Here is a 23,567-nt window from a genome sequence, read left to right on the forward strand (position 1 = left end):
CAGGTTTTTTGAAGCTAAAATAAGTATTTTCATAGTTGCACAGGTGGTTCTGATATTTAGTAAATGTAATGGAAGCATTGTCTGAGTGACCTGGACTATAAAAACACTTAAAGGGCCTTGTAGTCTGTCAACAAATGTCTAGCAAGGAAGTCTGAGAAAAAATGGCCTTCTAACTTACATTCTCTTGGCTGCTAGAGACTAAAAAACTGAAGCACAGATAAACTTCAAATGCTAGGAAGCCAAGTTCCACAGCAAATTCCAAAAAAAGTTCTGCTAAAATAATTTATGATATATGATAATGAAGCGTGTATTATTAACTAAAGAAGGATAAAAAAAGAAAATACTTCCATCCATACTCATAATAACGACTGGTTATTTTTAAGATGACTAGAGCAAGACTGTGAAATTTAAGTTGAGGAAGTGATTTTGACCTTCCCTATGAATTTTTTAATAAGTAATTAAACTTGGAAAACTGCAGCTCATGGCAGCTGCATGACTTGGCAATAGATTACATGTTACCAGGTTAATCATATGGATGCTTCTGCCCGCACTTGGCATGCCCTAGGGAAGTCCCAGTGGGAGGCTCCCTAAAATTAGCATAGAGTTTGGTTTAAACATTTTTTTTTAATAATCTTTCCCTTCCATTCTGTTTTCTACATTGTGTCAAAGAAAGATAGAGAAAGAAGCTGATTTAAACACAAGGAAATCCCTAGCTTTTCTCTTCCTCTGTTCCCCTGCTTGCTGTGCTTTTCTTAGCCCCAGAGCTTTTCTTCTCTCTCATCAAGAAAAGCACAGCAAGCAGGGGAACAGAGGAAGARAAAAGCTAGGGATGACTTGGCAAGGCAACTGCAACAGAGAAACATAACAGGGCATGTAAGAACTGAGATTAGAGGAGGGAAGGTGGAAAACCTGAAGAATGAAGACTAGAATTGACCATGCAAAAGAAATGTCATCAGGAGGACCTATCAGGGGAGAAGCATCACCTGAGTCACAGTGCCGGGGCAGCTGGGTTACATTGCATGGGGGAAGCCTAGGGGACCAGCTTAGGGTTCAACTGCAGCCTGCCCAGATGGACAATGTCAGTGGACAGCAACTTTGCACACACATGGCAGCATTTTCCTGGCCATCGCAGTGGTAGCTAAGGGCAGGAAGGAAATGATGCAGATAAGCTGTTGCTGAAGCAGATAAATGTATCCCAACAAAGCCACCAAGGAAAGTTAAAAAAAAAAAAAAAGCTGACTAGAGAGGACAACATAAAGGAAATGTGATCCAAGAGAGGGCTAATGAACACAAGTCCTATTTGGGGAATCTACCTGTGATTGCTGAAGTCGGGATAGCTGAGATATCTAAAGTGGAATCACATCTTAGGGAAAAAAAACAGCTTCTGCATGGGCACAAGACACCTTTGATCAAAATAAGACTCTTCCTGCATTGTTCACACTCATGACACCTCCAGTCTTCCTTTTGCCTTCTGTTTACTTGATCTGACATTACCCTTAATAGCCAAATAATGTTGTCAAATTGGGACAATCTACGGATCTCCATCCTCAAGTCTTTGGCAGCCCTTACTTACAAGAATATCCCTATGTTTGTTAAATGTAACACTTATTTAGGAATTCTTTAGGTAGCAAAGAGTATTGTATAATAATTTACACTTTTCACTACAATCATTCTAGCTCATTAAATCAAATATTCAAGAAAATTTCATTGTTAATGGTAATCCTGACCAGGCTAAGTGATCTATTTCTCTACGGAAAGCCAAGCTTGCTGTGGATAAGCACATCATAAGACCAAGATTATCATTAAACAAACAGCTATGAATGTCATCATTCACATTTCTGTGTGATATTTTTAAAAATGCAGGTACTTAGATATATATTTTTAAATCAGCTTTTAGTTCCTTCTAATGCTACATAAACCAAGTTTTTAATTCCTAATTTACATGTGATCCTTATAATATGGCTTGGTACTGTCTACCTAAATACTCCCATTTACTACAAACAGAAGAATAATTTGTTTAGCTGTATAATCAGCAAAGAGGCAGCACACAATAAAAGAAAGCATTCTAGCTTTAAAATGAATAAAAATTGATTGTGTCCCTATAAAAACTAAATTGGCAGAGTGTTAATTGCATTTCACATAAACATCTGCAGCAGTCGGTGACTCGTTACTATGCTGTAATGCAATACAGGACACTTAGGAATAAATGCATCCTCCAGATGAGTTCAGAGAGATTTTCTAAAAGCGCCTGATGAGATTGTAAAAATCCGATTAGTCAGAACTGCTAATGACACTTAAAACAAAGGGAAATCTTTAAATAAAATTATTTTGCTTTTCTTTTCTCTTGATAAATTATATGCAAATTACTGTTGATTGAAAAATGCCTGCCTTGGAGGGTAATTCATACTAATGAAGGAAAGGTCGTCAGACAACAGAAGTATTTGCTAAGGAAATCTGCAGGCACTTAGAACTTCAGGAGAACCTAGTCTTCTTCGTGTATAGTAATCTGCTGGAATAAGCAAATATACTCATTCTTCTTGATATTTATTGTTATTTTAATGCATGAGACACACTCCAGGGAGGAAAGCAGACTGAATTACTTCCCTGAAGACCTCAAAGCGAAGACTTAGTACTCAAAAGATATAAACACATGTTAAACAAGTGTATGCAAGCAATATACACACAGTCCCCCCAGCTTCAACCATGCTAGTTGGATTTAAAGATCCTAACTGAAAGCTTCTACAATATCTCTCACCTGTCAAACCACAAAACTGTGTTTGCATTTTTAAATTCATTTTAATTATAATAAAATTATACATTAATTTGTAAAACAACTGTTGGAACACCTAAACTTGCAGCTGCACAGGTCTAAGAAGACGACTGCAGGATACATAGTCCTAGAGAAATACATTTGGAATAGATTACAAATTCAATCAAAGAAATTTGTATGAAAAAAGTGCTCAATGCATTTTAACAACAAAAAGTGAAATAAACTGAAATGATATATGAAATAAAAATAAAACTGATGAACTGAAATGTCAAGTGCAAAACAGACAAAATAATCCCACTCATCTCCACTCCAGCTTGTCTGGCCTCAAGCTGTCTTAGGTAAAACACCCTGATAAAAATGTGAATCAGCTAGAGAGTGTCAAAAGGAAAAGAAGAGAAAAGGAAACTTAGGGAAACATGAGGTATTAGGAATGGCTTAAAGAACTGTGCTAAGTTGGTCTAGAGAGGAGAAAAACRAAAGAAATAAAGGTAGGATAAATCCCTTCTAATTCTCAAAAGTCTATCACAAAGGGAGCAGTAAATTTCTCTATGAGAAACTGTGAGAGTTCAGAATGTGGTCAAGTCCACTATCACAGGTTTCCAGCATTCACTGGTAGTTAAGGGGTTTGGTCCTGCTTCAGAGCCAGTGAGAATCAAAATGATTTCTTGATTTTCCTCTCATATGTTCCTGTTAAAATTGCTTAATTTACAATTAGTGTGATTAAAATATTGTGGTTATATGCAAGGCAGTAAAAACATCATGAGTAAAAAAAAAGCCTATTGAAAGTTTAAAAAGACTGATTTTCTTCTCATTCATATTTCAAAAGTTAGTCTCAAATGGGCCTCAGAAAGATATATATAAAATAATGTGCTTTACAGCCAAATAATAAAGCAACTACAGAAAACAACAGTGGTTTTCTTGTATTATCGTCAGTATTACCACTTAGACTATAATGGTAGCTGAGAATGATTTCTTTGAGTTTCTACAAAATGATGTACACCTCTGATAAAGCCCTCTGAAGATCACTCCTTRTTTCTAAAAATAGCAAATTCCAGCTTTCCAGGTATGAGAATTTCAAATACAACAAAAATTATTTATTTCATTGCTATATAGACTGCATATTCTCAAATGAACAAATTTGTGAGTCTTATATACACTATATATTGCTACTTCTAATGTACTTCTCTGATATTTTGCAAGCAATGTGGTCTGAACTGTGATCGGTGCAGTACCTTTCGATAAATGAAAGTTAGTGGACATATGGAACTGCTGCAATCTGTTCTGTTCATCTACTAAGGATAGGCCYTAAATCATGAGCCATAACTTCAGCACTTTGGTAACTGCACTGATTTTAGTGGGACAATTTACTCCTGAAGTTAATGCCTAAGCYGATTCAGATGCCCTAGGCTGATTCAGATGCTTAAAACAATCAGATAAGGCCGACCAAAATATGAGTCTTGACAGAAGTGGATGTTCAGAGCAGAACAGASGAACTTCCCTATAGCAGGACTAAACGGAGAGGTCAAGAGCAAGGTTTAAGTTGAGCTGCCAGGTGAGCTGTACCCAGGAGGACTCAGCCTGCAGAAGCAGACATGACTCTGCTGCTTCAGGGCTCAGGTGTGAGCCAGGTCAGTGCTACCGAGCAGTGGGACTTCTCTGTCCTTTCTTACCTGGAAAAGCTCCTTCTGTCCCTGATTCTCCTAAGAAAGAAATGTGTATTATGTGGTTTTATATCCACAAGGATTTCAGAATGTGACTCCTAAAATGAAAATGAAACAGCCTCCTCTGGTTTAATATTTGCAGCCCCTGGAAAGAATTRAACTTAAGATTTTACAGCTCATCTGCTCCGTCCTCAGCAGCCTCATTCCAAGGTATTCAACTGGAGTCCTTCCACAAAATCATCAAAAAGTATAGGACACTTTCTGTGCTGTCCTTCCTTACTGAAATTGTCCCAACTGATGGGAGCATGTAGCCAAGAATATATGGAGCAATCACCAAAGCATTTTCACACAGTAAAGTCTTTGCTTTTATTTAAATCACTGATGGAAAATATGCCAGAAAATGCAAAAGAGTCCTTTCAATTCGTATTTCTGTTTCTGTACTTTTCTCCTAAGTAAGTAAATATAATTAAAATAGTTTCTGTGGCAAGTTTTATACATTATRTAATTTCCAATTATATTCCCTTGATGAGGGATGAGGGAACACATGCTTTTCCAGGATAAATGACTGGAGAATATCTTTTCCCTACATTGAGAGCCAGTGATTTGTTACCATGATAAAAYTGGCCAAACAGTCTGTTTTATGCCATTCTCTCCCCCACATCCCACAACATTTTGCTCCAACAATGAATGACATCTGAATTGCTAAGTTCTAGGTACAATAATGAAATCCAAATCATTTTGGCTTTTAAGATGGGAGATGAGCTATGCCTTCATGCTGCTTTCTCTGGCAAAGTAAAAGCATTCTYGTAGTCTCATAGTAGCCAGAAAAGAAGGGTGACTATAGGGCAGCTCTAGCAAGTCATTTTTATATGCGCATGTATGTATGTGTGTATGAAATTGGAATAGAAGAAAATAAAACAGCTGGTCTTTAGCACGCAAAGTGCTTTGGACTGATATATGTTAAAGAGCCTTCCAATTTCAGTTCTTTAAAAAATAAGAAAGCTGCCTTTCTGACTTTTTCTAGATTTACTGATAGCAGATATTTTCTATTCCTTAGAATCTATAATAAAGATGGATGGTAAAATACCCCTCTGAGACTGTGTGCTGTAGCAAAGTCTCGTATGAATACTTACTGAAATAATTCAGTGAATCATAAAATTGTGTGTTCCAGTACATTGGCTCCTAATTTAGATAATACAATAAAACCTGAATTCAGAATGTTCGTTGTTATGTTAGGGGAACACTTTAAGGGWTTTATATTAGGCTATTAAGACTTCAGTTTTACAGGACTGAAGTTATGTCATCAACTTGAAGGAAAAGCATGATTGAATTTTTTTTTAAAGAAGTGCTCAGTAGGGKGCTTATTTGTGCATTTATGAGGAAAATATTTATACCTGCTGTTTACACAGACTGTAAATGATTYCTAGTAGCATCCACAATGTCTTCTTTATGAGTAGATCACACTTTCTTCCTATATAGATAAGCATTTAGATAAGGCGAGCAGAAAATTGGCTCTGGGTTAAACATGATTACAAACTATCATCAGATTTAAACTGAAGGATAAAGTTAATTTGTCTCTTAGTTGTACATAAACGAACCATCTTCTTCCATGGGAGGAATAACCCCCTAACACATCTCTTCCATGGTAATTATCTTGCATTTTGTCAGGTCATTCATTCCTTTCCACTATATTTCAGCCAAATTCAGGGAGTGAAGAGTCTGTCACAGAGAGTTCATTTTTAACCATGTTAGTTCAGCTGCAATTTGTCCTGATGATTGATTTAATACATGTAACTATTATGTAACTCAGAGTGTCTTCCAGTGTTTTAACTATCTGATCATTTCCTTTCTAAAACATCTGCTGCATAGGTACACCATACTTCCTGACTGTGATTTTGAAATCTTTTTATTTATTAGGTATGTTTTCGATATTAAAATATTTACTTAAAAGTTGTCAAATGTTACAAGAGCGGGAAGATATTGTTTTAATTTTGCACCAGTGTCTTATATGGAGGGCTTTTGTCACAGAGTGAATGTGCTAATGAAGTCAACCACATGGATATATGTGGATATATATGGATATTTGGATGTATAGCCTTATCTATACATTTTATTTGGTTTCAGAAACACACAGTACCAAGTTTGTCAGGAGAAAAAGGAAAAGTTGTGAAAATCAGAGTGACGCACCAAGGATTAAAGAAAGGAAACTTGGAGCTCCATCTCTTTTTTGTGTGCATATGAGGTAGTCCAACTCATTAGTTATCTCATTCAACCTTGACGTTCATTTATGAGGAGGACAAGGGCTACAAATGACTTTAGCAGGCATGGAGAGTTTCTGCCTGGAGAAATACAGCTAGGTAAAAAACCACAGTAGTCATTTTACARTAACTTGCAAGAGGAATGTGGTTCATGTTAGGAGCTTATCTCAAGACATGAGTTATTTGTTTCCCCTAATAAACATCCTATTACATCGGCTGCTATGTTTAGGTTCAAGATTGAMAAGGGGGCCTGGCATAGCAAAGATTTAGCTACTGTCTCGTGGTGCTGCAGACCAGATGCTGAAAAAWACTTGTCTCACACAGAGTTGTTTTAATATTTGTACAGCAGCCAGGCAGGCGAGTTTCCTGTATAAAAAGAACATTTGAGCAGTAGGCGTCAACGTTGGAAGAATTCTTGTTCTTTAATTAGGTCACTGATCCTTCTTTATTTCCATGGCTTTACCAATACAGATTTTTTTCTGGTCCTCAAGACAKTCAGCCTGTCCTTTCAGGTTTGGTTAGAAAAAGATGGTTACAACTACCTTTCTGATATATTGCTCCAAATGCCTTGCRCTTGTATAGTCATTGACATAAATGGAGAGGGATGATAGAGGAAATGATGCTGTATATTCCTTTTCAGGGCTSTATGTGTTAGAATGAACCTGGAGACAAAGAGTGTGGCCCACAAATGTCTGGATGAGGTGTGACCAATTTTGATCATCTGAGAGTTATAGGTGTTTGAAGAAGTATTAWTGTACTTCCAAGCTTCCAAGTTTATTTAATACAGCTTAGTATAACAAAGAAATAAAATAACAATAAAAGACATATAAAAAGTTTTATGGTTCTCTGTCATTTTTAATTGCTGGTTGGGGCCTGTTTTATTATTATCATGATTATTATTTTAATTATGTTATCCTTCTGTTAGTCCCTTTTTAGTCAGTAAAGGTCAAGAAATTTCATGTGCTATTAATATTAATCAGTTTTTTTACACACTAGTAAATCCACACTCCAGACAGATGCCTGAAAAGCGAGCTTCATAAATTTGACCATTCAAAGGCATACTTTTAATCTGATATAATAGAAAATAATGATCTTYGAAATGCACTGTCAACTATAGACCCATGCCATATAAACAAATCATCAGCTGGCGGAAACTGGCATATCCCACAGCGTGACTGTGGAAATTACAAAGAAGGGAGAYATTTGGTCCACAAAATTATTTCAAGTAAGAAAAAAAAATGAGAGCTGAAAAACTTGGTGAGACTGGTCTCTCTGAAATCACTAGTAATGCTAACTTCCACATGGCTGTAGTTTCACTCACAGTTTTCATATTAGGTCTGAGCGTTAAAAATAATTATACATTCGTTCATTCATCTAGACATATGTCATCTGAGATCAGTGCCCCTAGACATTAACATGAACCATTTATATGTTGTTATTATCAGTACAAACTAGTAATAGTTAGAAAAATATAGAAACAAAATGYCTGCAAAAGCACTACTTTGGTACGGTCAATTATATTAAGGCTGAGATGTTCCATTTACCCTCAGGTTATAATGAAGATCTTCCCTATAGACTTAAAGCTCACAACTGAAAATCAACTTCTAACAACAGAAAACCAAAGAGCATGACAAATGACCAGCCAGATCATTAGTTTGGCTGTGGTTCAGAAATGTCAATCAACTTAAAAATGAGTCTTGGCACTAGCAGGATTTTCTCAATTTTCATTCAATCAGATATCTAGAAGAGGTAAGAAGTATAAAATTCCCTTTTGTAAGTTCCCTTCTGGGAGATGTGATCTGCCAAATCAAGACCATTGAGATTTTTAATGATTGCAATAGTTTGCTCCTGCAAAGATTAAAAGATAAGTACAAGAGGAACGAAAGTGAACGATTCAGTATAAACATTTCTAAAATTTGCTTAGATTTTAGAACAAAATTTACCTTAATRGATCAATTTTCATGTAAGTAAGCTTGAGATGCATTTACACCAGATGATAGACTTATGCTTASAATACTAGTGGGAAGATTTCTACAAATCTTTCCAGTTCATTTAACCCAATTACTTATACCAATTYATGGAAAGAACTTTTTTACCCAAGTGTGTTTCATCCAAAATACCTGTCACGAAAAAGTTTAAAATCAACTGACAGGCACTGAAGAAGATTCTTTCTGCTCATTTATTGGTGAATTCACTCATTTAAACATGTTTATCTTTCGCCACAGACAGGGGACACAAATAGAGTACTTATAAAAATCCTCAAAATAAAAGGCACAGACTCATAAGTATCCTATGAAGCAAAGAAAAGCCTTTTTTTTTCATGTTGTGGGTTTTGAATTTGTTTTGTTCTTCACATAATGGGAATACATTTGGCCCTGGAGTTTAGCTGCATTAAATAGTTTTTGTGGTTATCAAATCTCATAGCTTAGCCCGAGCGTTTTAAAGTTGCCACAAAAGTGGTTTGCTGTTTTGTACACGCTACTGGCATAAACATTTTCAATTAGAAAGACTGACATAAAATGATTGGTCATTCAAAAGCAAGAACGTCCCCTAGGAATTGCTGCAATTTTATCAGGCTCTCAGAAGTCTAGGGCTCTGCTTATGCAACGAACGTTTCACAGAAACAATAGTCATTCAAAATTTAATAATTACTTTGCATTCCTCTCTTAAAAAAACACTTAAATCAATTTCCTCTTTCAGCCTAACAAGGGTTTACATCTACAGTCTGCACTCATGTTTGCTATTTTATTTCTTTTCACATTTGAACAGGCATTCAGCCAGCTTTATATGCTGCCCATTTCTGCACAAATGTTCGTTTATTTAAAGCAATTTCCTTTGAAGCTCCTGGGTAAAAATGGCTATGGAAAACCATTCCCAACCCAGCAAAGAACCAACCCCAAAGGCATCGACGTGCCAGTGGCAGAGCTGCCAAAGGGAAAATTCTCCTGTCACGAAGAAGTCTTGGGCCCAAAACCTGGTGCCAGACAATCTGCTCCTCCAAGGGTGGCTCAGCTGGTCTATGTCTCCACCTCATATCCTTGGGGACCTCCCAGCCTCCAAATTGCCACCTGCACGCTCCCTTCCTGGCTTCTTGACCTGACCCACACTCCCGACGTCCTTTATTGCTTCATAGAGCACCCCAAGTACTGAGTTCCTAGTAAAATCCAATGGTGCCAATAAATGGGCGCTGAGAATTAATGGTTGTTTATTGCTGGTATGGCTTGGAAGGCAATGGAAAACCCTCGCTCTACGGAAAGCACAACTGCCCAGAGAACTGCACATCTGAGACAATGTCAGAATAGAGTCCTATGCACTCTGTGAAAGTAAGTAGCCTTAAAACAGCAAATCGAGGAATATTTTAAAAAAGGAATATGAAGAATTTTTATAATGCATAATATTATAGTGATAACATCACTGTTTTTCCTTCTTCTCATTTAATAAGTCAAGAGCAAAAAATAAAACACTGTTATTTTTTCTGTGCCTCAAGTCTCATGCCATATGTTTTCCTAGACAATTTACACTATAATAAACAAACTCATTTTCATGAAAAACTAAGAAACTACTCTGAATAAATAAACTGCTTTCTAAGGCTTACAGTGCCTCCTGACTTAAGCAGTAAATTAAAAACCATGTGAGATTCTGTTTCTTTGAAGAATCTAGAGCTTTCCTTCTTATTTAGGCCTTGTGAAAAACTGTTATGCATTTGTGTTCAGTATCAGGTTTAAAGTGAGGAAAATCATACATACAGTTATTCTGGGAACATTGATAAAACAAGCATACTAAGATCTATATAATTCTTTTTATATATAAAATATATATATAAAAAAAATCTTTTTTATATAAAGTGGGTTTATATAGCCAGTAAAGAAATACTAAGTTGATGTTGGGGTCTAGTATGTTATTGGTGTGGAAGTAAGTTAATGCTGATAGGAGTGTAAGTTTCTATTATACAATATGAGATTTCCCCTTATTTTTATAGAGTTAAATAACAACCACATACATTCCTTTATTTGTAGTATATTACAAAATCAATTATTCTGAAGACAAAAAAGATAAAAGTGAAAGAAAACATATTGGAGACTTTTCATTATTATCTTTCTTAGATTTTTTTAGATATGCCTGTACAGTCCAAGCTGTGCACAAAGCCAAATCAAGGAAAAAAAGGGAAAAAAGAAAAGACCATGAAGAAATCTATGRAAAGGATATACAAGAAAATATAAAGTCCTGTCTCCAGCACAGAATAAATTGGAATTTTATCTTTTGTCATGTGTCAGAGGGTAGGATTACTCTCAGTGAAGTCCTAGACTATAGTGCTTCTAATGTTCATAGCTCTGCCGTCTCTCACCTACAGACACAGGCCTGTTGTCTCTGCTACTGGAGCATCTGTACAATGCTCTGAATAAAACAGGAGTCACAGTTCAAGGAGAAAAATTCATTAAGCGTCTCTCAAAGCACAAACACTTCTGTGTTTCCTCTCTACATCTGATCAGGGTAAAGACACAAGTTGGTATGCCCAGTTTATTAAGGGAAGAAACATTCCCAGGTTTTCAGTCCCTTCAGCTGTGAAGCATGTAAGGGCTGTGTGCCCCACACCACATTTGAGCCAACACTCGTCAGAAGACTGCAACCAATTGCGTTTTTTTTTGAGCAGAAGTGAAGGAGTTTTTGTCCTAATATCTTCATTCACTGGGCTGACAGTTTCAGAAAGTAGGTTCTCAGCACTTTTTGCAAGCATTACAAATATGTGCTCGTTGCAGTGACCAGCTTCTTCATTTAGTAGGTTATCTAAATCACAGCTCTAAAATTTATCTTGCGAATGTTACCAGCTAGTACCAACAGCAGGTCTGATCATCATCACTGGTAGTCCTCAGTGGAAGCAGTGCATCTCTTTTTCCTGCTTTCTACATTCCTTGACAGAACTATCAGCTTGTAGATGAGATTCACAGATTCACAGATTCACAGATTCACAGAATATTTAAGGTTGGAAGGGACCTCTACAGATCATCTAGTCCAACCTTCCTGCTCAAGCAGGCACACCTACAGCATGTGGCACAGGGTGGCATCCAGGCGGGTTTTGAAGACCTCCAGTGGTTTTGAGACCACATCCTCCTTATCTTCTTCTGACATATGCTACAGAGAATCCAGCCCTATATTTTCAAAAACACTCTCATCTCATAGACAAGACTCTACCCTATTGCCTCATTTATCCAGATCTTCTTATCACGCAGAGGAGAAAATTTTCACTTGTTCAGGGACCTGCCTGGCAGGATCCCATGTGGCTAGAGGGGTCCRTGACAACCTGCCCTAAGCACTGTCCATACCAACATGCAAGAAGCTGAGGAGGCATAACAGAAGTCCACAACAGCAGAACAAGGCACTCCTCATATATCTTGAAGACTAAAATGAAGTACATAGTAGATGGAGGCAGTGCCAGGCTACTTGGAGAAAGCACAGAAATATGGTCTAAGTGTGTGGGGATGGATGTAGAAAAGTCACAGCTTAGCTGGAGTTGAAACTAGTGATGGCAAAAGGAAGAGCTTCTGCAAGTGCAGTAGAAACAAAAGGAAGGATAAGAAAAACGTGGGCCCAGAGTTAAAAGGGGTACAGGGCAAGGGACATGTTTATGCAGGTAGTAAGCTATGCAATGTTTATGCAGGTAGAAAGCTATGGTTAACTGAAAGCTCTGGAAAGGAAAAAGTAGAATTGAAATTCAGAGTATAAGATATTTCTGCCGGCTGTCACTTTGTTCTTTYGACAAATTGAACACACTATATCAGTGATATAAATTAATTTGGTAAGGCAAAATCTTATTTTTATGGCTATTTTTCAGTACTTCATTGTTTCACAACTGAAATGCACTGTGACTGAATAGCAACTGCTCTGAGGACTATCTAACTTACTGTAGTAAGATGGGCATAGAAAACGTTGGTCTCRTCCTATAAATGCTTTTTTGTGCATGAAGATCACTGTCACAACAAAATGTCTATTTCTTCTTAGTTTAATTATTGAATATAAATTATACAGTGAAAGAAATATCTTTCAACAGAAACATCAAAATGTGACAACTGACTATACAACCAGGAATGTTTCTATTTAACACATCTGATGTAAGGAAGCTATTAATTTTCTAAATGCAGGGCCAAACCTCTTTGTAACACCTGACACAGCATTTTTCTAGGGTAATGAAAGCCTGACAGCTGTAATTTTCTAGAAATATGGGTAAGTTTTACATTATGCTTTTGGGAAAGTTTTCTCTTCCATAAGCTTCTATAATGCTTTTAAAAAATGACTTGCTTCTGATCTTTCAGATCTAGAATTCTCCTTTCTTCTGCTCCAGCTACAATTTATCTTTCTGGGCATGTATAAAGATTACACACATTGAAGCATTCAAAAAACAAGCATACATTCTTCTAAATATTCTATATCTGCCACTGCTTTTAAAATGTTTTTTATGAAATCCTTTTAGATACATGTTATACTTAAGATAACAGTCAAAATCATTCTGACTCTTGACTAAAGCTTTATTTAAAAACAACCATATTATATTACCATTGAAGAACATGGTAGTGAAAGTAGCTGGATTTTCCCTCTGAGAATGAGACACGCTGGTGCCTTTACACTGTCTGGTGACARGAACTAAATATATTATCTGCATTCTCTATGACATTCCACTTCGAACTTAACATGCCTCTAATTATGGTACAAGTGAATGGGCAGCTGCCATTAKGAAAGCATTTAATATTTCAAATGTAGATTAATAGAGGAACCATAGCTAAATATAAATAATATATAAATATGAATATTTGTTCATATTATATAATGAATATAGAATAAATATAAAATAAATACATGAAATACATGCGGCAACCAATTTTATATTTAGTTTTAAAATAATTATTCTAAAATGTGCATAGTTTAAAAAACCATCAAGCTACTAAACAGTAGATTCTTATACTAAAATAGCATCACATGCTTATTTGCATAAGCATAAGAATTGAAAAGAGCCCTTTAACATGTACTCGGTATATAATAACATCAAAGTCTGCTATAAAAGCCAATTGTTCTAAAAATTAAATGGCTCAAAATCCATATATTTCATGATAAAATGTGTGTGCACTTACTAAGGAGAAGAAAACATACACAGGAATATGCTTTATAAGAAATTATTACATTTCCAGAGTAGAGTAGGAAAGTCTGGATGAAATTCATGGTTTTGGCTGTGTACACATAACTCCCACTCAGCAGGGGCAGGTTATGGTGTTCAAATCTAGACTCTGCATCTTAATCACTGAGAAAGCAGACAGTCAGTCCACAGGTGTTYTGGATCTCCCCAGGGGACTGTAGCTGCTATGGGCCTCTACACAGAGCCATTCACAGGAACACTATTTTGTGTTTCATAAAAGCTTTGGATACTTCAGCTTTTATATTTGGCACTTTCTCACACAATTTTTCACACACAAAAGGAAACACTAAATACTGTTAGACAGTACACCTAAACAAAATTTTGTTGTCATTAACTCCAATGAATTAGACTAATATGGCAAGAATCAAAGCATTTCTGTCCCATGGTTCAGATAAAGAATAGGCAGAGCCAGACTGCATCATATTGCTACAGATATGAAATAAGTTTACAGGACTCCAAAGCCACGGACAGGATTCATATAGCCCAAATTTGAGGTCATTGTCTCTTGGTGACACAACCTTCCTTGTCATGTAGCCATTATATCCAACTCTGGGCAATCCTCCAGAAAGAGATGGTTGAATTGTACAAGGGCATCTCAAAGCAGAGAAGGTTGGATTCTTCCTCACTGAAGTCTTAGATCCGATTTTGGGAGAATAGACAGAGCAGTATTGGGAGAATATCGGGAAAAGAAGCTAAGTAATAATGAGAGATTAGACAGAGCAATACTGTGAGAATATTGGGAGAATAGACAATGCAATTTTGAGAGAGTATACACAGCGATACTGGGATAATAATAATAATACTGGGCTCCCCAGTATAAGAGGGACGTGGAGCTTCTTGAGAGGGTCCAGAGAAGCGCAACCAGGATGATTAAGGGAATGGAACATCTCTCGTATGAAGAGAGGCTGAGTGAGCTGGGCCTGTTTTCTCTGGAGAAGAGACGGCTCAGAGGGGATCTGATTAATATGTATAAGTTCAGGAAAGGAGAATGCAGGGAGGAAGGGGACAAGCTCTTCTCTGTGGTGGCCAGCGATAGGACGAGGGGTAATGGCCACAAGCTGAAGCATAAGAAGTTCCGTCTCCAGGTGAGGAGCAACATCTTTACTGTTAGGGTGACAGAGCCCTGGCACAGGCTGCCCAGGGAGGTTGTGGAGTCTCCTACTCTGGAGGTCTTCAAAACCTGCCTGGATGCCGCCCTGTGCCACATGCTSTAGGTGTGCCTGCTTGAGCAGGAAGGTTGGACTAGATGATCTGTAGAGGTCCCTTCCAACCTTAAATATTCTGTGAATCTGTGAATTCTGTGAATCTTTTAAAAGTGTCAGTAGAACAATCATTAAATCTCTAATGAAATTTTTAGCGCACTGGGTTAGCGTGAAGATTTTATATTTAATGCACCGAGTGTTAGACTATTAGCCAATTAGACTACTCCTTCAGTTTTGACAGATTTAGGGAAGTTAAAAATAATAAAGCCTTAAAACTCCTTTGTGAGTGTTAAACTGAAAGTCTGTTGAAACAAGATAATCCCCAATTCAGAAGTCCAGCACCTGCACCCTCCATTGTAAGCCAGTTTGTGTTTCTAATTGCACTTGCTTAGCATGCCTCTAAGAGCTTCAATAGCTCGACTAATACCACTGTCACACACTTAATCACAGTCATGTTTGTTTTTGTTGGCAGACCTACACAAGTCCTACATAACACTTTTTAGCACTTAATTCATTCAAACCTTATTTTCATACCTACAAATGACTTGCAGAAAACAAAAGTTAAATTGCAAAATCCATCAGGTTTTTCAGCACCACTCAACAGTTCAAAGTAACTTGTACATTTCTTCAGYGGGACTCAAGACTTACAGGCAGAATATCCTATAAAGATTTCGGGTTAAAAATAGTTAACCATAGAATATTTGCTAAGTAATCCTGTATTAAGAACCAAGAAAAAAATAACTGAGACAAGAATTCTGTGACAGTAAATCTCTTCCTCAGCAGAGGGCATAGCAAAGGTCCAACATCCTCCCTAGGTAACAGCAGTAACAACTTTATAAAGTTTATTCTCAGTCTTATTCTAAGGAGTCAGTTTGACATGAGTTATTCACAACTGCTCAGCAAAATCGGGAATGGCATGAATTCTATTTCTAGCAGTTATGTCTAATGCCTAGTAACAGTATACTGTTTAGAAAGAAAAAAAATGTTTTTCTACCTGGCCATTGGCAAGGAGAAAAGAGAGCTGCTGAACACATCAGTTGTTAAATGAGATGAGTATAGAAAAAAATATTATCCCAAGTATATATAAAATATACTTGGGATATAAAATATTATATTGGCCTTTGGACAAAACCGGMTGAGATTCACTGATTATTATTAGCACAAGCTGACAAGGGATGAGAGGAAAGCCAAAGGTGTACCAGTGCTTAAAGAGAGGACTGGGAATGACATAACAAGCATCACTATTCTGGCATTAGACTGAAGTAGGCAATAGTCATCAAGCTTAACAGCAAAGCATAGGTATATATTTAATATCTCTCGAAGTCATTCTGGGAAAATGATTAACACACATTTTTAGCTTTATGACAAGTCATACAAGTCTTGAGAGCTCAGAGGCACAAATAGTTTTTAAGACATAATTGGTATACTCCTTAGTCATGTGTCAAACCTCAGCTGTTAAAGGAAAAAAATTGGGCTGGGAAATGTGAAAACAAGGAAAAGAAGCCCAGAAATCAGGAAGAAAAAGTGATAATTTTCATCTGGACACTAAAGGAGAGAGCAGAACACTTATTTCTTTTTCTTCCAAACTTGTTTGTCTTTGTTAGATTTAAGTCATCGTCCACTCCATTACACCAAATAGTGGAGTTCCCCCTCTAGCACAGGACGATTGACCTCTGGAATTCATCTTTTCCAATCCCGCTATTCAGGCAGGGTCACCTAGACAGCACGTTGTACAGTCCCTTAATCATCTTAGTCACCCTTTGATGGATCTGCTCCAGCAGCTCCGAATTTCTAGAAGTACTCTAGATAAGACTTCACTAGGGCTACATAAAGGGGGATGATACCTTCCCTCTACCTATTGTCAATGCTTTTCCTAATGTGAACCAGGATAACATTGGGCTTCTTGACACAATTTTCCCAAAGGGCACATTAGTGGTTTGTGTTCAAGCTTGCCCACCTTTTCCCCCCAAGTTTTCACCTATTTTCCAAAATTCCACCCCTTCTCTACCACATCTGAATACCATAATATACAGATAACAGCTGCAAAACATAAAAGAATGTATGTGTTCTGTAAAGGAAACTTCTTTTATTAAATTAAAACATAGCTTCTGTGTCTCCTGCTCACTTCTAATTGTGACCTGGCTGATTAAGGGTGAGCTCAACTCACAACCTTTTTAAACACATTGAATCTATCAAACTGTGTTAGCACCCAGCAGGGTGAAGTTTTCTTTTAGCAGCTTCACCAATCAAAGACTSACAGATGAGTTGCTAAAGAAACCATGTTGGTCACTTATGACAGCCTCTGCTTGAGCAGAAGACAACAGAGATGACAGAAATAGGAAATAAAGTAGAGGAAAGAAAGAAAGTGTTCAAAGTAAGAGCAGAACCCCATATCTAACCCAAAAAACTTGGTTGGAATTTAGTCACAGCTGATGGAAGTAGTGATGTAGATCTGTGCTAGAAAGACCCTCCCAAGCTCTAGAATTTCACCAGTGACAATGCAGGACAATGCAGGCTCTAAGGATATTGAGTAGACATGTCACGATGGCTGAACTACCAATCCATGTTGAAGGTTCTAGACCATGCCAATGACTGAGACTCATGATTTTCATCTTAAACCAGGTGTATTCAATGCATTCTTAATTTTAGACATTCTGAAAAGCAGAGATGAATGCAACAGTCGGTCTTCTCATTATTATCTCAAGAAGAAAGGTGTGATTTCCAGCATTTTGGTTGTGTTCTATGATTCTCCCTTTCCATTCTACTGTTATTCTTGATTCAGACTTCTTTGTCTTGGCTCACTCAGGGTTTTTGTTCTTCCCTTGTTCCAAGTAGTTTCTCACAAAAGGTTGAATGTCATTTATGTTCCCTTAGACAAATTGAAAGATCAGGCCTTAGGATCAATAGATGTCATTGGCTAGTGATATTTAACAATAGGAATAAAGTCCTGGATTAGGGCCAATCTTCAATTAGTGCATTGGTTCAGCCAAGAGAAAAGAAAAGAAAAGAAAAAAAGTCTTATAAAGCATAACTTATAAAGGGTACTGATTATATTCATTTTCAATGAGAAAAATGAATATATTTTCAGACAACTAAATTAAGTAATTCAGCTCTAAGACACTTTGAGAGCAGGAAGGCTCACAGATATAATTTTTACTCTTCCATCATGTAATAAACTAAACCTTTTAGCCACTGCCTCTTTTTCTTTCTCCATATCATCTACTGGAATGAAGCTCTGATCTTTCCCGAGATTTGAAAGGTAAATATGTGTTTGTGTATGTGTGTACGGTGTGCATGTGGGTGTACCATAGAGCTAATAAGTGCTCTTAAAATAATATTTTGTAAATGATGTAATATTTTCATGACATTTTCTTAATCAGAGGGATATTGATTCTAAAAAGAAAGAAATACACACGGCTGCAAGTAGTGAATGTTTGCTTCAAGGCTATGTCCCKACTTTCCCAAATCCTGACCATTTTTTGTAGATCAAAACTTTCCACAATTTCCACAGGAAGGTGAGGAAAAAGCTTTTGAGGAAGAACACAACAAAAATACAGGCAAGAGGAGAGGCAGGTGTTTAGAGCTAGTGCTTCTACCACCCTTACTATTCTACTAAAGAAGCAAGTCAAAATAGAGCTTAAATCCCATTTCTGCCTCATTAGACCTGGAATTTAAACTTCTCTCCCACAAATGCACCTTCCTTTTTGTTTATCTGGTACAAGTTGCTGTAAGACCTCCCCTTTGAGATACCTGTAGTCAAGTGCCTAGGACACCCCAGGGAAGTGTTAGCTATTGATCCATATCCCTGCTCCAAATCAAATCACCAAAGAAAACCCTGTATCCCACAACAAAATCACTGGGCAATAGGGCAAAGAGGGAGTGAAATTTTATCTTTCAAACTTGCCACTGATGCCAGTGTTTCCAGTTTCCAGCTTTCTGGTCAAAACTATTGAACTAAATTCAACACAAATTCATAACGAGCTTCAGTTTCAAAATTATTCTTTTTTAAACTGTGTGAGGAAGGTCCTGGGTGCTTTTGCATGTAAAATTGAGTCTATTTTACCTGCCCTTATTCTATCATTTTAGTGTTAAAGATGGACACAATTTTTTTTTCCTGCAAACGATGCCCACCTCTTTAGACTGACACTGTCGTATCAACTCTTCTGCTCAGGTGCAACTAGTTCTACTGTGCAGCTCGTGCACTAAACGTGGCAAGGCACAACTCATGTGAAAACACAACATTTCAGCACATCAGTTCTCAGCTGGAGAAGAGATCCCTTCAGAGACAGTTGTGCAGCTTACCTGTTCAAACAATTGTTTCTAGCAGTCACAAGAAGAAGCATTTCTCTGACATTATTGCTGTGCTGTCACATTTGCAAGGATTACAAAACCTCCCACTGTAAAATTTACCTGTGCGATAGCAAATTCTTTTGTAAGACATTGGCACAAAGTGTCACACATTGTCATAGGGTGCTTAGTCTGATGCACTTTTGAAAAGCAAAAAGAAAAACAACAACCTGAAAATCTTAYGCAGACAAAGGAGATCCATTTTGAGAATCTGATGTATCAGATAATAATTGTTTTGCAGCTTCATTTCAGTGGTTATTTATGCTGCAAGAGTCTTAAAAAAACACTATCTCTGTACCATCCACCTACAATCTTGTGATCTAATTCTTCCTGCTGTAGTTCTGAGAGTTTACCTTCAACAGATAAGCAGCAGGATGAAGTTCAAGAACTATTCAAGCTGGATTTTGAAAAGCACTCTGTGGATATTGTAATATATTTATTTGTTGTTGTTTTAGCTTTGAGAAAAAGAGGGAGATCCTATTGCCTTCATGGCCTCTCTTTCTCACATAGGTCACAGTGATGCCTTTCAGCATCCATGTCTATAGCAAGAGTGAAGTGTCAGAGCTCACAGTGCTCTAGGAGGAGGTGCCTGGCCAGGGGAGACACTGATAAACCCTACCTACCTTGTACTGATGCGATTATGGCTGCTGCACACCTACGGGAATCAAGTCACCATAATCCTCCAAAAAAGCATATTAGACAAACTAACGAGGTACCTAGACTTCGACTTTATAGTTTGGGTGAGACTGTTTGGGAGATGACTTTCTGGAGCATATGATGAAACAGCAAAAACATTTAGACCAACTGTAACAAAAGCAGAGCTATGAAGATTAGAACTCCTCATGCCTGTGGCCCAGGAAAGGTTAACAACCAACTCTTACACCATTACCATGAATATACATATTTTTTGTTTGCTAAGAAATAAGAAGGGGTTGCAAAGTTACAAGTAGGCATTCAGTCATGCTGACAGACACACTCAGAAGACAGGCAATTGAGAAACAGAGTTTCTTCGAAGATGGTTTGTGCTTCTTACTGATGTCTCCTAAAAGTCAAGAYGCAGCTCAACCTCCATGTTCTCTGTGTTCTTATTTTTAGAAATAAGACATGGRATCTGTAGATCTCATTAAATTAAGGACATTTATAAACAGAATAGCGAGCAACACTTGTAAGTGATGAGCAATCTACAATAGTGCATTCACTCTGCTCTGCAGATGTAACAACAACAAGAATACAAAAAGAACAATTAAATAACAGGTTAAGGGACTAATAATAATAATAATAAAAAAGATGCTGGGAGCAATTCCGGTGCCTGAACAAGGTATCCAGTGTTCCTTTAGACATCAAGATGCCTGCACAGGATTCACTGGCCTGAATAGAGACATAAAATTTGCAGACTTTTTGGAGAAAGACCTGAAGATAGAGCTCCACGTGCTACATTACAGCTAAAAATCTGAAATACAAACTAGAAAAGGGCTTAAATTCTGTAAGTTAAATGCAAAACCAGGAGAAAGCAAGGGAAAAAAAGAATTTTTGCTGTTGCAAAGATTAACATTAAAACCATGTGCAAAGCTTAACATTAAAACCATGTGAATGGACAGTAGCTGCCTGTGGCCTTGAAGTCATGCACCATCAAGACTGGGCTACTTCAGGAAACCTAAATGAATTATTTGCATGATACTCACTATGTAGAAAGTTAAGGAGATTCTTGACTGGTCTGAATCAAAGTATTAGCAGAGGAATCTTTGGAGAAAATTGATAAAATGTAAAGCAAAAACACCCAGAGCAAGTGGTATTCACTTGACACTTCTAATGAACAGAAGCATGATCAAATCGACTGTTATAATAAATAAGAGCATTGGTGTGCACATGGGAATATGATGTAATGGGGAAGAGAAAGCATGGCTTTGTAAAGAGATCCTACAGATTAGTAGCATTTCTATAAGGAGTTAATGATTATTTGGTTAAGGATGATTTGGTCACCACAGTATATTTAGAGTCCTGAAAAGCTTTTACAAGCAAAAAGCTCTTAAAATAACAAAAATAAGTTCTTACTCTATGCATGATGAGCTTGTGGAACTCACTTCTACGGCAGCACAAAGTATAAACAAATTCAAATAAAAGTGACTTAATGAAAGACAGTATTAAATACGATTTGATTGTAGCCTCCATCTAGCATGTTCTTAATTTCAGTTCCTGGGAAGCAAATGATATCAAACAGTACTTCTCCATATTTTTTCTGTTTCTTTAACTTTTGTTGTTGGTCCCTCTTAAAAGTGGAACAACAAGCTAATTTACTTTGTCTGACCCAACACAGTTGCACCTACACTGCCTATTCACTTCCCTGCCAGTTCAAAACTTAATTTTCTTCAAGCTATAATACAAGGGTCTTGCTTTCCTATTGAGCCCCAAATGAGCTTCTGCCTAGATATCATCTTTTCCTTGTTGCAAATGTAATTATATTTGTCAAGCACTACCATGTCCTTTGAAACCATGGACAGAGAAGAAATGAAGAAGATGACGGAGAGTCCACCTACCAAGAAGTGCAAGACACTCTTTGCTCCTAAAGATCAAAAGAGGATGCAATACTGGCAATCTCTGAGCAACAATAAACAAGACAAGCTAAGAACAGAAAGAGTTGGTGTCCAGTGCTGCCAAGACTTGGCACTTTACTGGTCTTCTGTTTATAGAAAACATAATGGCAGCATACAGCCACTCCAAGGACTGAGAGCAGCATTTATGCAGTGTGTGCACTATATAAACCTCCTTGCTATTCTGCTTAGTGTTTACAATGCCTTACTAAAAACAGTCCTGAGAAGAGGAAAGTAAAGCATGCATCTTACACCTTCTCYCTTCCCAGAACATTGTTATAAATCTCACAAATCCCATGTACATATCAGCCTACCACTAAACATACCTYACTCCAAACCCCACTCCCCAAAATTAAACTCCAATCTAGAGAAGAAAATTGAAACAAGACATGCTTGAATTTAGATTCTTATTTCATATGAAAATATCTGAAGGTGAAAGCAAGGCATATAAGCATCTAACTAGTTGATTCTTAGCACAGAGTTCCTTTTAGATCCCTTAAATTATTTAAAGGCATAAAAGGGTGGTCAAATATGGAAATCATGCAATTATTAAGAATAAAAATGGAATAAAATACAGACTATGCATACTTTGCTAAAAATATCTAGATCACTAAAAWCTCATTCAGCAAGGATAAAGACCTGAATCTACAAGCACCCAAGTAGTGCTTACTCTCTAGGCTCTGTTTTAGAAGAATATTACTTTTGAGCAAAATGAATCCCTGCCTACTTTGCCCAAAAGTAACAATTATTTTATATTTAAGAAGACCAGACTGTATGAAGATAGTGTGAAAGTGTGCCTGAGATTACTTCTGCTCCTACTTATTCCTTTAAGACAAAAAAAGAAAGAGAAAAAATAAGCAATTGTTTATCTTTAAGCATTTTCATTCATTGACTCAATGCCATTAACAACATTTATAGTTCTGTAAATTATGATCAGCATAATGAAATCCYATGCCTCAGGGTATAAGCTGATCACCACAGGAGCTGGAAAGAAATTTTATCCCATCTGCTGCCCTCAACAGTTGCATAGGTGCATTGTTGCCACCATGGAAAGAAGTTCACCCTATGTGAATGCTGGTGGCAGAATATAGCGCTTTGAATACCAAAATGTCAGAATGACAAATTCTATGATTGATGAGAAATCCCTGCAAAGTCTCTGTGCTCTCTGCTAGACTTCACTGCTACAGATCTCAAAAAGAGTCAGCCAACCCCTTCCACTGAGTGAGTCAACCCCTTCCAGGACAGTCTAGACAACACGGATAAAGCAAGGCATCAAGAAACAGAGAAGCATCTCTAGCCTGCAAACTCTGAATTTTAACTGCTCCTGTGATAAACATTTCCTTGACTGACTAATTTTACCTCTAGCAAATATAATTTGATTTAGCTTTAGGCATATATGTAAACATAATATGACAAAATCTTGGCATTAATATTATTAGCTAACAAAATTATATTCCTCAAGTAAAAGCTGGAACATAACCTAATTTAATCTAATACATTCCATKCATATAGACATACACACACACACACATATATACAGACAAACCCAGCAAAATAA

This window comes from Nothoprocta perdicaria, unplaced genomic scaffold (assembly GCF_003342845.1).
Source record: "Nothoprocta perdicaria isolate Ctin4 unplaced genomic scaffold, notPer1 scaffold_134, whole genome shotgun sequence".
Lineage (NCBI taxonomy): Eukaryota > Metazoa > Chordata > Aves > Tinamiformes > Tinamidae > Nothoprocta > Nothoprocta perdicaria.